Source organism: Astyanax mexicanus, chromosome 13, assembly GCF_023375975.1.
Source record: "Astyanax mexicanus isolate ESR-SI-001 chromosome 13, AstMex3_surface, whole genome shotgun sequence".
Classification (NCBI taxonomy): domain Eukaryota; kingdom Metazoa; phylum Chordata; class Actinopteri; order Characiformes; family Acestrorhamphidae; genus Astyanax; species Astyanax mexicanus.
This window is the reverse complement of record NC_064420.1, coordinates 41,737,870-41,753,501: the sequence shown is the minus strand read 5'-3', so window position 1 is coordinate 41,753,501 and position 15,632 is coordinate 41,737,870. Positions and strand designations below refer to the sequence as shown.

Genomic DNA, 15,632 nt, shown 5'->3' with positions numbered 1-15,632 from the left:
GTTCCTTCAGAGCGAGTAGCTGTTGGCATGTCTTCTGTAAACCGATAAACTGTTTCACTAAGTCAGGGACGGGCTGTAGTTTAACTTAAGGTGACTCGTTTTAACGTAAAAAATACGAGAATACGAAATCGTACCAGGCTTCACTCCGCAGAACCGACGAGATGCTTCAGTCGACGGCGCTGGTTCGACCTCTCCACCACCTGTGAGATTTCACCACTGTCCCCCTCATGTTTCGATCTGTTCTCCCCCTCCCTTCATCCTCCTCCTCCTTCTCCTCCTTCTTCTGCTTCTTCCTCCTTTTTCTGCTTCTTCCTCCTTTTTTCCACTCTATCTTTTCCTAACCAGACCTTGTCCCCTTATCAGCTTATTTAATTGAATAAATAGGCTAGTAACTATATAGTATGTTTTAATGATGATGTTAATTGATGTTAAATGCTTTTAGTAGAATGACCTTTCTGCATACAGCTGTTGTTTGTAGGTTTGTCTGTTTGCTTTTTTATTTATTTATTTAAAAGTCATCATATAAGTAACTAGTGAAATATTGTGTTAGGTCAAACTGGTTAAAGGAGAAATCCAGTGTGAAATAGACTTGGGTTGCAGTGAGACCTGATAACAAGTTTGAACTTTTGTCAAATAGCGCACCTGCATTCACTCCCAGTATTCCAAAATACGGCGCTTTTAGCCGAGGCTTACAATGCTAGTAATTGGGGCATATCTCAAAGCTCAAAATAGCTCCACACTTCATTGTAAGAGTTCTGAAGGCACTGACATTTAAAACGAGGCACTGAGAATATTGTGAGAATATGTGCCATAGCTCATTGTACGCAATAATATCGCCAACATTTTTTAATATCATGAACGATATTATACCCTGAAATATCGTGCCATATCACCCAACTCTAATTGTCACATTAGGGTACTACATATTTGCTGTTTTAGCAACAGAAAAATTCACACTTCTCATTTCTCATGAAATATCTGCTAGAGACAGATTATATCTGTCCAGTATCATTTATTTTACTTTAGTCCTGTATATATGGGGATATTGGGAGTGCATTATTAGTATCATGATATTCTGGATCATTGGTTTCTGTTAAAATTCTGATAAAATTCTTCTATTTTTAATATCTCAGTTAGGGGTGTTCCATATCATATTGTGTGCAATAATAAAATAAAAATTTCAGTTTGTTACAGTAGTGTATCTTGAAATATATTTTTTTAATTCAGTGTTTTGTCATACCGCCAACAGTAAAGTTATTGCGAAAATACCATGAAATATAGTGATATTATTTCATACCATATCGCCCACCCCTACTGAGAACTTAAATCAAGTCACAAAAAGTTAACTGACAAACAAACAAGGAAAAGATTGCAAAATGAATTCAGTGGAAATGCATGAATCTGGTGACTGAATGAGAATGAGTTTTTTGTTCAGTGCCACGTTTTAAATGTCAGGGCCCTCAGAAGTCTATAAATGAGCTTGTTAATGGTGTAAAAATAGCTTTTTTTCCATGAGCAACAAAATTCCTTTATTGCATTGTAAGCCATTTGACATTGGCTAAAAGCACTGTATGTATCTGACAAAAGTTCTCATGTTCTGTGTCATAGCTGACATACTCGTTATCATATTTCATAACACACTCCAAATCTATTTTAAACTGGATTTCTCCTTTAAGCTGGTGAATTATTCAGATTTTTGACCAGCATTGGTATGTCTATCATGATCAGAATATTTTGTGGAAGATCTATCATCCCAGAAATTATTGTGATAAATTGACCATTAAATGCCACTTACATAATGAAAAATAGAATAGCATAACAAAGCAATGATGCCATTTTAAAGGGTTTAAATAACAGCTTGGGAAATATATACTTTTTCCTCACTTACTGCAGTTCACACTGTGTGAATGGAGTCATAGCTATTGAAGCATTGATCATTGCATGACTGGATAAAATACTGTTCACTGTTATATGTGTGAACAAACAAAAATATACACAATAGACAATATTACAGTTATCAAATATTATTGAGGTTATGTCCATTTACTGTACAAAAAAATGATAATGTAATTATTGTTACAGGCCTATGTATAGTGTGTGTTTTCTTTGGGGTTCGATGGCTTAGCCGGACTACAAGCTTGACCATGCTGGGTGACTAGCAGTAGTGGGGAATATGGCCCTAAAATAATATCACAGTATTTATATCAGGGGTATTTTTAGCAGTAATTATATTAAACATTAAATCAATATTCAATCAATATGTTGGATAACCAGCTAGCTTACCAGTATAAGGTATGGTTGTGCCTGGATGTCCAGATTTTCAACCATCTTGACCATCAAACCAACCATCAACCATCAAAGGCCAGCAAAAACCATCTGTTACCAGCTACCAACAAAAGGTAATATTGAGCTGGATTTGTCAGCAGGGGTGGAGATCAAAATATTGTATTTGTGTATTTGATAATGTTTGAATCCAACCATAATAATAATACCATCATCTACCATAATATAATTAGTTAGAGTAAGTGTAGACCATTGCATATGATGGTTAAGCATGTGTGTATATGGCCAGTTTATGTGTGTACTGTAGGCTGTGTGTGTTAGATAGCTAGTTGCACTAGCTTTTAGACCTCATTAGTGAAGGACACTGAGACCATTGTGCTCATTCTTGCTCTCTTGCACACACACACAGACACACACTCACTCACACTCACTCACATATATTCCAGTTATCATAAGCCTTCAGCTGCACTGTATTCTGTATTCTGCAGAGACATCCCAAGTGTCCGAAGTCTTTTACAGATCACCACAAATGAACCTTACTGAGACAGAGAGTTTGAGAGCAATATGTGGGAAGAATTTGTCTTTTTGTTCTTTGTGCCTACACATTTTTCACTCATAAACAATAATTTCCATGAGAGTCAACTCATTTATACTGTATGTATGAATAATAACTAATGAATTAAACAATGTGATGTTATGGGCATTGCTAATGGAGTACATTGTGGAAAAAATGGCTTGGCATTAGTGATTTGCATGCCTTTTCATGAAGCATGTATTAGGGTTGCTGCTAAGAGTCTTTAAATATGGGTTTTTTGGCGCAGCTCCATTGAGAATTCTGTGTAACGCATCCGATCTCTCTCCCTGTCAGGTTTAATCACACATCTGCATTTTTAAACTTTAATGGCGGAGGTGGGAGCAGGGGGAATACATATTGATGGCTCTTTCTCATCCCTCCCCCCTCTTTCAGATATGACCACTGTCGAAGGAAAAAGCGTCACAGGGAGCATCCGAATGGAGGAGAGAGAAAGGCCGAGCGAGATGAAAAAAATTAGTGACTTTGGATTCTGAAAGGATTCAACAGGGACATGTGGCATTGGAGTGAGTGTGCCTGTAAGTGTATGTGTGTGAGTTTAAATGGTGTGTCACTTGCAGTTTGTGGGTCAGTCAGTCTGCTCCTTTAGACATGCACATACACAAGCATATGCTGACACACATGCACACACACTCTCTCCTTCTAGTGCAGTTTCATCCTCTACGGATGTATAATCATTGCCAAGAGTCAGAGGCAATATAGTGAGAATTGGATTTTTAGTGCCTGTTAAAATATTACTGAGCTGATTAATATTGAAATATGCACGTCTCTGAGCTGTCTGTCCCCCATTCTTTAGCTCTCTCTTTCTTCTTTCTTAGCCTTTTCTGTCTTCTTTGTTATCTTGTTAGCTGCCATTTGCTTAAAACAGCAATAAGGATTGATTTGAGTTACTATAAAAACTATACAGACTCTTCACTGTCCAAGCATTTAATAGTGTCCCCACCAATTTACTATCAGCTGTATGATGGCTGTTTTGAATTGTTACTTTGACCTGTCTCATAGATTTGGGCATAACAAAAATAAATTAAGCTCTGAGTCACGGTTAGCCTAGCCAAACACTTATTCTATGATGTGTGACCTGAACGGTCCATTAGTCACTCTAAGTTGTGCATAGCTTTATCTATTCTTGTGTGTGTGTGTGTGTGTGTGTGTGTGTGTGTGTGTTTACACTACTAATTAATGTTCCACTGTGTTGTTTGTAAAAGTCAATGAAGCCAAAAGAGTTAAAGGGCATGTGAGAGTGTGGATCATAACAGAGTTATGGTATTTAAATTTGCTTTATCATCACCTATTGATATGCATATTTAGCTTTTTGTGTGTGAGAGGCAGCATTACATATAGCTTTGTTTCACTCTCTGTTTCTTTCTCTCGTTCCCATGCAACACACACCAGAACATAACCTGGTAAACCAAGGGTATCTATTCCAGCCCAGTCATTTACACTCAATTTCAATGCTTGCTGAAATTTAGAAAACAAGCACAGATGCCCCACTCGATAATATCAATTGTGACTTCCAGTTATTTTCTGTTAGATACCATATGCCATCATGTTGCTGCCTTGTTAATCACTAATTGGCTGTAATCGTTCTTAAATAGAATACCCCATGAGAGATCTTCTGACCTGTACTATACACAGAAATCTACTGGAATACATGGTGGCATCTAAATATTTGTATTTAGAAACTGTTTGCACATTATAAATGCAAAATAGAAGAAATATGTGTGGAGGTAAAAAAAAAAAAATGGATTAACATTATATACACCAATCAGCCATTACATTAATACAACCTTTCTGCTTCTACACTCAAGCATCAACACGTATCCAGATATTTTCTTTCTTTTTCTTTTTTTTTCTTCAGTTTGACCTATTGTTTATATGAAAATGCAATGTTTAGTTACTGAGCTTTTTAAAAAAGGCTTCCCAATGTGGAGATTCTTATGTTCATTGTCATGTGGACAGAGATTACCAATATCTCAGTGTACTGTTTTGGTCTGCCTCTGAATGTAATTACTGTATTTACATATACCCAAACAAATTTCACCAAGACTGAAAATGAACCAACTGAAATGAACCCTTTCATTCTCAAAACCTGGTTGTTTACTGCAAACTTTAACCAATGTCTGGGCTTTTCCATCGTTCACACTTGCAGCTCTTAAATGGCATTTTACTGTATTCATTCGCAACAACAATGGAAGTAATATAAACTGAATTTTTTATAAAAGATAAACAATTCATTTATTTCTAAATCATATAAAAAAAAACTCTCTCGCAATATTTTTATTGTAAAAAGCCACAGAAATATTCAGGTTTGCTATCTTTCTCAAAACCTTTTAATTAAAAGCTCAATTTTATAAACAACAGAAGTTTAAACAATAGTCAGCTTTCCAGACAATGTATGAGTTGTCCTTTACACATTATCCATAATAGTCATTTTGCTGAATATTTACCTAGACTTAAAGTAGGTAAACTGACACACACATGTAGGTCAGATCAAGATTAAGTTGAGATTAAGCTAAACACAACTCTCCTGGAGTTAGCAAAACTATTGTCTTATAGAGCAGTATATTACAGGACACCCATAATAAACAGTTTAATGCACTGCTTTTTAAATCCTGTCTTCCTGCTCACTGTCTTGCAGACAATTTAACTTAATTTAATCTCTGCCCCAGCACACCTAACCTAGCTCCTCAGCTAATTATCAAACCCTTCATGACTTGGGTCAGGTGTGTTGGTGTAGGGAATAGCTGACACTGTACTGAGGAGCAGTGTGTCCCCAGAAAGTTAGGAAGCCCACGTTTAGTGTTTTCCTTCTCTAAAACACCTGATTTAACACCCCATTTTATTATTAGTCTATAAAAACTCCATCCTGGTCCTGGAATACCAATGTCCTGGTGCTAACATACAGTGCCAGTTCAGCTCAGTGGAGGCCTGCTGGTTAGCTGGCTTGGTGGTTCAGACGTGTTGGAAACAGAGAAAAAACTAAAATGCATAGGGCATTGGATGTACATGGGTAAAAAGATTTGGTAGGAGGATCACATTCAATAGAATTTACATTCCTATTCAGTTTATTGTAGCATAATGTAAAAGCATTTACTCCAGTAAATTTTACAGTACTCTCCCTGTAATTGTGTTCCCTGGAAAATCATATTAAAATAATAAGGAAAATTATCCTGTAAAATTTGAAAAAGGTTCTTAGATAAAGTGATGAAGAACAAATAGTGGCCACATTATCTGCAGATTTACATATAACTATTTTCGTTATACTGATATATCACTATAAAAACAGTCTATAGTTGTAAGATAAATGACAAAAAAACTAAATTCCTGGAAATTCCCTTTTTTAATTACTTTTATTTATTATTTATTTTTTTTTACTTTGTAGATATTGAATGTTAGTTGAGCATATATGTAAAGTATTGCTAACCTTTGTTACTTTGTTATTACTTTATAGTAATTATAAAGTAATGCATTATTCACAGAATACTCCTTAAATTAGTTGAATTAGGTATTTTAAAACACATAGAATACCTAAATACTTGCATGTAGACTCTGATCTATGTATCTGAGGAAGAATCATGACATTTTTATAAGACTATAACAGTAAAACTTTAAGATTTAGCCACAACATCATTTAGCTGTTAAGTTCTATCTCGTATCCTCAGGCTTAGTGTCTGGTGTTTTATGGTCTTATTATACAGACGCTGCAACTGAAGACACGTGGATAACTTGAGATATATAGCCTGGGTTATTTGTGTTGTGCAGTCCACAAAACTCCTGAGATGCTGAGAATTCTGAAAATGCTGAAGATCATGGTTCAATGGCAGCAGGAGCCACAGGGCCAATAGTAACCTTCTCTTTAACTGAAGTGGAGTAAAATCTTCATACAGATTTCTGTCTGCATTAAGACGTGGACGTGCATGCATATGTGTTCATGTGTGAATTTCATTGTAAGGAAGGGTGAAAGTAACTCGGTCCAGGAAGTGTGTGTGTGTGTGTGTGTGTAAGAGAGAGAGAGGGGAACAGAGAGGGAGGAAGGAGAGAAGGAGCTGCCATGCTGTTTCATTAGGCTCTGATTATGGCGCCTGATGCAGAGTGACAGTGTGCAGATTGAGTTGCACAGCCAGTCTAATTCTCTCTATTAATAAGCATCGTTCCACACTGCCGTCCCGGACCACATTTATTAATCACAATTTGTCATCTGTCTCGCGCTCCACCCTCGCTCTCGTCTCGCTCCCTCTCCCCTTCCTCTTTCCCCCTCTCGCTGTCCACTTATCCCTTGCTTTCCTCCCTCTCAAGCTGAGAGATATGGTCAAGCATACTGAGAGTGTGCAGCCCCACTGCTCCTCCTCTTTAAGTCCACATTCATTTTCTGTGAGGGCTTAGAGATTAAACAAAAGCTTTTCACTCAAATGTGAATGCCATATGTTATTTACTTGTGTCAGTGTGCTTGCTAGGCAGTAACGTAATTTATGTAGAGGAGGTAAAGACCTGCCTGAAAAAATTGTGTGTGGTGATATTAAAGGCTTAAAAATTAGCCTCCAAAAGCTGTAGAACTTTTTTACAGTTTGTTTTAACATGTAAATTAGTAGCAGACTCAGGCTAACTAAAATAAAGAGAAATAAAAATAAAGAAGAAAAATACATAAGAAATGTAAATCACTCTTCTTCACTATAGAAGAGCACCTAATTGGGCACTTTTGCATGGTTTCCCATCTGTAAGAGAACCCTATACAGCACTGCATCTCGCTTTTTTACTGGGGTATCTTTGAACACACTTTGTTAGAAAAGCAGGAATCCATGCACACATAGGTACTTATCAAGATCCATTATCAAATTTTCCTAATTATATTCCATATACCATAATTTTGCACCAAGAAGAGGCATCTTAGTGGGAACTCAGATCACTTTTTCCCCATGAGAGGGACAGACAACTCAGGGCACGTTGGTGACATATGGTGACTCATATGCAGAGAATGTTCACTTTTACACTTAGTATACTTACTTGTTAGATAATTTATATATATATATATATATATATATATATATATATATATATATATATATATGTGTGTGCTTAATCACGTTTTTTCTTTTTAAATGAAACTTTCAATACAGTTTGATTTTTAATTAACTTGTGCTTCACAGGAGCAGCAACATTTGTTTGTGTGTGCATGTGTGTATATGTAAGAGAGGGTTTATTTTCCACAACCTTCACCTGTGCCTTTCATAGAGTGAAACAAAAATACAGACTAAAGTTACACTTTTCCTTCACCCTCAGTAACCTGTGTATTGAGTCAGAGGATCAGAGGATTAACCAATTGCTCCTGACCTTATTATCATCACACTCTTAATTCCAAGAGTTTTCTCAAGAGTAATTAAATCTATGTTGGATTTTCAGACTCACCTCAGAAAGAGTATTTCATACAAACTACAGATGATCTAAGGAGTAAAAGGGAGTTATTTGACTTATAGTGACTGTGAAACCCTTTTATAGGTTTGTGCTATTTATAAACTAGTTTAATATTTGGGAACATGCCATCAGCTTGTGATTATTGAGGAGAGGACTCAAAGTTGGAGTAGGAATGGAGAAATAAAAGAATTAAAAGGAGTAGAGTGGTTGTGGAGGGTTGCGAAGAACCATTACCTGTTCTAAAAAACTATTGAATGCTCCCTTTTTTAGGAGTCTATTTTTTACATTCACACAGACTAGTATTTATTTGGCTTAGGTGTATGGAAGTTTTGGATTTTATATATTTAATCGAACTTCCAGTGTATGCATATTTTCTTTACATTTTATACAATTTAACAAATACACAATGGCACATAATTAAAAGCCATTGGAATGAAACTGGAGTCATTTCTAACATAATTAACATTTATGTGAACTGTGGATAATAATTGTGGAATGTTAAATAAGTTATTGATAGAGGCTTATTATGGCATGCTGAACGTCTCATTTACCTTTTATAGCTACCTTAAATATTTGTTATTAGTTTAACATGCTTTGTTAGCATGATATGAATGAAAATTTGGTAGTAGGAGTGAAATTTGTGAATGTCTGCATTAATTAATAGAAATGTAATTAATGTTATAATAGCATCATATTCACCAAAATTACACTTTTATTTTTTTGTACTTTGCTCATAGAGTAGCATGCCTGTTTATTCTTTATGACATCTTACATATAAGATATATTCCTTGTATGGGTAACACAGCTGATTCTGAGTCAAAATTATCTGTGTTGCACTTTTTGGTGGCTGTTCTCACAGGCTGCCTGGAGGCTTCGTCAGGTGGGTACGCTGTCATCCGTGTGCCACGGCCCCTCTCTGCCTCACCCTGTCCCCCTCCTCGGAGGCCCGGCACTGTTTTCCTTAAGCTGTGCGGCTGTTTGGGGGAAAACCAAGCCCATTTTCATGTGCAAATGTCAGTCAGTCAGCTCCAAGCAATCACAGCCGCGGCTCCTCCAGAGGCCCCGCGCGAGATACTGGCTGAATTATTTAGCAGCTCAGTGTCACTGGGCTCTGGGGTCACAACCTTCTAAAGTGATGACAGAAAGCGCTCCCTAGCTCCCTCCCATTCGCTCCCATTACCACTTATTTACCGCTCCTGATTCCAGGCAGACGAAGGCAAAGCCCTCGCAGGGGAAGGAAATCAGTCTCACAGTCCAAACAGTGTCATACACACACAAAAAAACAGCATAACAACATTTACCCACAGTCGCCCATTGGAGAATATGCATTGCTGTACAGGCACTCTCATACAGTCACATAGCTGTACACATTCTCATACAGTCACTCACACAAACAGTAGAGTGATACAGTATAGAGCTGCATTTCCATCAAAATAGTGCTGAGCAATATGATGATTTTTTTTTTCTATTGTGATCATTTTCATATTTAAATCAACGATTTGCTTTACTAAGCATATTGAGATGGTCACCAGTCCTAAAGAATTCTGAACCAACTGTACATTTAAGTACAGAAAGTATAAAAAATACAAGTTCATTGGATGATATGCAACAAACATATTATATAAATCACTGTACTAAATGAGAGAGAATATTTAAATTGAATTTTTACGAATCTGCCACTGCTGATGCATTTTGTCTGCATGTTTAAACATTGCATTTAATATTATGATATAATATTTTACCATGTCGCCCAGCTCTGTCAGTGACTTATTACATACAGCCTGGGCGGTGGCTTTTATACTGTTCATTTTGAAATTAGAATTATATCGTTTTGAAATTAATAAAGTTATTGTGATATAAATGTTGGCTATTTCGTCTAGCTCTATATCCAAATGTGTAAATGTGCAATAATCACATTGCAGAAGTCAAAGTAAATTTAAGAACACTGTGTTTTTTATATGTGCATTTTCCAAGTTCTTCAAACTTTGTCTGATTAGGTTGTGTAAACAAAATTAATACTTTGCATACATTCTAGAGATATTCATTCATTCTGTGCAAATTACATGTAAGTACCATGCAGAAGGATATTTTAGTTTAGAGTGCACATAAACACTTCAACAGAAATGAATACATTGAATTGACGATACTCTGCCTGTAAACACGGCCATCGAGGCGAGTATCAAACTGGTAGATGGAATATGAAGGCGACTGAAAGAGAGACAGAAGGAGGAGGGAAAGAGATTGATTTCTGTAGTGTTACAGACACTTTCTACCTTTCTATCAGTCACAGCAGGACGCAGTGTCATCCTTAAAGAGGACTCATCTTTCTTCTTAACTTCAGATGTGACAGGAACATGACAAGGGTGCGTGCTCTGCAGGAGACACGCAGAGTGACACACTTAAAATACCAATCTAACACTTTTAAAGGTTCTGGTAAAGCCCTGTTATCTGTTTAAAATTCCCTTTGTTAATCTGCTGTGAAGGAAACATTCAAGCCATTTGTGTAATATTGAATGTGAATGGTTGCCCACTAGAGTTGATTCCTTTCCTGTCTGCTGTGGTCCACTGCATATGCGTGGTTCTGAATCAGCAGTTTAGTAGTAAGAGTAATTAAATCCCTCACCCAAATTAATTTCTTCTCCATCTATATTCTCTGTGGTTTTTACTGTTCTGTCTCATTCCCCATCATTACCATTAGTCTCTGCATTTACAAATATGTAATTAATTGCTGTCTCGTCTTGTGTTTGTTGCTGCGTGTTTTGTATCTACATTTGTTAATCTCAGCATTAAGTGAAATGCTACAAAACACAAGAGCAGTAGGATTTGTTAGAGATGCTCTGGGATGTTCCCATGGAGATATCAATACAGTGTGCCCTCATTAGGACTCTTCTCAGCGAAGGCTGGACCGCGATGTTGTAGAGAGAACAATCATTCCATTCTCTCTGCCTCATCTTCTGCTCCATTTATACATTTCATTATTTCATCTAAAAACCCAGCCTTGCCTTCAAGTACTGCAGGCCTAATTACCACAAACCACAAGCTCTACAATAGTCTGAAATGTCATGCAAAAAACGCACTTAATTCTATTTTTGCAATTCATTCATTAATTCATGAATTAATTATTTAATTAATTCATTCAATCATTTATTCATTCGTCAATACATTCATTCATGTAATACAGATTTATTTAAAATTATTGTTTATATATAGCTTTTATATTTTTCTATGAGTCATCAGAATACTGTGCCCTTTTGCATCTTGTAATTAAAAAATAAATAAAACAATGACTTATTTTTTTATTATATTTAACTTATTGATAAGACTTTAGACTGCACAAAAAAAATCTTATTTTCCCAGCTTAATCACTTTTTATTTTCACTTTTTATTTCCTGTCATGCAATGGCAAGCTACACAACAGGGTGGACAATTTTATCAAAAATTGGCGTTTAAGCTGCAAACATTTCAGATTGTTCATGACCTTGTTTAGTTTCAAATATACTATGTGAAGATTTGTATATTGGTTATTAATAAGGATAAACCAACATGAAGACCAGCGAGTTTGCTTGTGAAAGGAAGGCAAGTCATTCAAATCTAAGAAAAGGGAGAAAGCTGCACAAGCATCTGACATGAACAGTACAGCAATTTGGTCCTGAAAATCCTGAAAATAAAGAAACCACTGGTGTACTAACACATCAAACAGGTCAGCCAAGGTAAACAACAGCAGTCGATGACAGAAACTTTCTGAGAGCTGTGAGAGGAAAAGACCCAAATACGACATTCCTCGACATCACCAGCAGTCTTCACAGGGCAAGGGTGAAGACATGGCAGTCTACTGTTCGAAGAAGACAGTGTGAGAAGAAAGGCCATACAACCAGATGCAGAACACTCATCAGCAGTATGAGTCAGAAGGCCAGACTGGAATTTGCATAGAAATACAGAGATGAGCAACAGTAATTCTGGAACAGTGTGAAGAAAGGATGAACCTATTTACTGCCATTTAGGCTTGCATGTCTACTTATTAATCCTTCTAAGGGGGAAACTCATAGCAAGAGAAAAACTCTGGATTTTCCTGGGAGGTTTTGCCATCATAGGTGTCACGTTCAAAATTGTAAGTAGTATAATATTTAATGGTTTCTGACCATACACATCTAGTGACTTGCACATCTCACATGAACAGTATTGGTACAGCGTTGTCACTGTGAATGTATGTACACACATTAATATTACTGTCATATTTTGCTAAAGACTGTTGCTGAAAATATATGATAATCTAACCCATTAGTTACAGAACACTGTTTTGGGGCTTTGTCTTTGATAAACATAAGGGTAAACTACCCAGCTCGTAAATAACTGCTTTTTGATGGCTTCTCATTGGTATCTGTGGTGGAAGCAAGGCAAGTAAGGAATGAAAAATAGATGTGAGCAGTTATTTATAAATTATTGAGAAATTGTTTGGTGACTTATGGTTGCTTGCTGTCAGGGATTTTAAGATAGATTGTGACAGTCAGCAATTACACTTTCTCCATCTATCCAACCACTCCACTCCATTTCTCTTGGTCTTCTGGTAAAGTAACACAATGTTCTAGCTAGAGTCTGGTTCAGTTTGTGTGGTTCAATACCGTGTCCTGTTGATGAATTTACTGTCAGTGTCTTACATTTTTTAACTTTTCCACATAGGATTGTATAGAATTATGATTATACTCCAATATGGATTATACACCATTAACAATCACTATTGTTAACTATATTCACTATCAGTTGCTTTATAGAAACATAAGATTTAAAAACTAGTGAATTGTTTTTGTCAGATTTTTTTGATTTAATGAAACTAAAATAAATTTCGTTCTGGATTAATTAACATCCTTTGTTGCATAATATTTCTAAGGCAGTCATGTGGCATCCGAAAGGCATTTGGCTTTGTGTAAATGATGTTTGAATTATTCATCTTGGACTGTCTGTATGGGAGCATTTTAGAGACGTTCTCGCTAGGCCTCAGGCCATGAATAATTGATCATATCTGATTAAAGTTTGCTGTTGATTAGTTCAGACCTCAGAGTTGATAAAAAAGATACACCTGTGTTTGCAGTCTTCTTAATGTAGTGCTGTCTTGACCATTTTTTCAATAACATCTAGAGAAATGTTTGAGCTTTGCTCTTTATTATAAAACAAATTCCGATTATGCAGCAATTTTAACATTTTAACCCCTCTATAACTTAAATTTAATACAATACATACATTTCATTCCTTTGTGCAAGAAAATAAAGTTGGTGTCATATGGTATCATATATATATTATACTATGAATTATAAATAATTCATAGTACTTCCTGAATAAAAAAAATTAGATTACGAACTGAATAATAAGCCATAGGTTCTTAAGGTTAAATTGATACTCAAATACAGGCCCTTTTCATAGGAATGACATTCACCTTTTTAGTGCAAATGGACAATTGGCCATTTTGAATATCCTGCCAGTGACATTCTATTAGACATACTACAAAAGACTTAAAGATATTCTTCAAGTGTCAGTGTCCATTGGTAGGTTTAAAGTCCTGAGCTTCACATACTGTAAGTAAAAAGGCAGTGAACCCATTTTTTCACATGACTTTTGTAATAGAAATACATCTCCCAGTTTGAATGTTATTGTGTATGTAAATTGGCAAAAAATAGATATGATTAATAATATTTTCTTTTTGTTTAAAGCTTTAGTAAACAATTAAGTATTACAGATAATACAGTTAAAATTATAGTTTAAGTTATCTTTTCGATAAACCTGAGCAACCAGTGTAAAGCCAATCAAGATCTTATGTTATATTTTTGCTATAGTGTTTATTGGATAAATGTGAGGATAATAGACACAAAAATATTTACTCTATTACTGAATATAAAAGCCCCACTATTGTCCACTATCTAAACAAGCAACAAACACTTAAAACTAAAAGTGTGAAAAAGGGATAATTGCAGCAGTTCATGATACTTTTTGGTAGAACATATATTATTTACTACTAGAGTTCTTATGTATTGATACCTCAGGGTACAGCTCTGGAACTAACATGGTCCCAGCGTTCTGGGGACAATAAAAAGGGCACACAGGATGGAGTTAAAGCTCTTTTGGGATGCTTTTAGGATGGCAAATCCGTGTGTAATAAAACCGGTTATTGAGTGGTTTATGAGGAGACTTCTTGCTGGTTGAAATATGACTGGGAGCTTTCCTAATGCTACTGCAGAGTCGTTCAACATAGAGCCAATCAGCTTGCTGGCATTATGGCTGTAGAAAAATACCCAAATAAATACAATAGTAATGTTAAAAAATATATATAGGTTCCAGAATATTTGTGTAAAAGTTAGCTCTGGCGCCCACACCTGTATAAGTTGTGACGTGTTATTTTGTGATTGAGGTTGAACACTGGGCAATGTGCTCATGGCAAGAAGAGGTAAATTATGGGAGCTGGAGTGAGACCTGATAGTAGGTGCCAGATAGGACAGTCCATATCTGAAAAAGTGCTAGCATTAAGCAATCTACGATCCACACTGTCACTTGTGTATTAAGAATACATCATAGCACAGTGGATGATAATGATTGTGACCAGCAGCAAGAATCCATGGCTTTTGGTATGTCAGTACATTATGTTCTTTATATTGAAAGGATCCTCTTAGTCATGTACATCTTATTCATTGAGAAGTGCTTTGGTGAACTAGACGTGTTTCTTTCGTTGCACTTCTAAAACATTAAGTTTTAAGATTGCAGCTGCAGCCCAGACATTAATGTCCCGTTTATTCAGATTTAGTGATACTTGTGTCAATTTACAGCTTCAAAAACTGCCAGCTACACTGTGTCCCTTAACGGATCCCTGTTCCACCAGGTGTTCCCCCATATCTCCCACGTCTGTTGTTGCTGCAAGATCACTTCTATCTGCTTGTAACCTTCAAAGTCCAACTAAAGATGGCACTTTGATCTGTCTTCCAGAGCGGAGGGCTGAGATGCATGGCAGAGAGCAGACTGAGGAGGGAGGGAAGGAGGGAAGGAGGGAGCGAGGGAGAGTGACAGGTAATGACAGTGGCTACACTTGGTGACCTTTAAAGTGATCACAGAAGCATGACGGCAAGGCTCAAGGTGACGGAGTGGAGGGGGCTGGGGGCTTGTGTGGGGTGAGGAGTTTAGGACAAAATCACTGCATTTGTAAGAGATATGAGGCTGAGAGTTGGCATCCGTGGTGAGACATGATGGAAGTCATTAATTATCTGGAAAGAATGAGGAGATTAAAATTATGGTTCAGACAAAAAAAAAACTTTAAATGTTGTCTATCAAACAAGACATGTTTAGTATCTGAATACATGTTTTGTGTCCA

The 15,632-nt window shown here is 36.4% G+C and overlaps 1 protein-coding gene across 1 annotated transcript in view; it reads left to right on the top strand.

Annotated features, from left to right (window-relative positions):
- The first annotated feature begins 67 nt into the window (after positions 1-67).
- The window catches only part of huwe1 (HECT, UBA and WWE domain containing E3 ubiquitin protein ligase 1), an 87,756-nt gene continuing 72,191 nt past the window's right edge, over positions 68-15,632 (top strand). The window contains exons 1-2 of the mRNA XM_049463244.1: positions 68-202; positions 3,251-3,393. The gene's annotated coding sequence lies outside the window, so the exon portion shown is untranslated. The remainder of the gene's footprint in view (positions 203-3,250; positions 3,394-15,632) is intronic.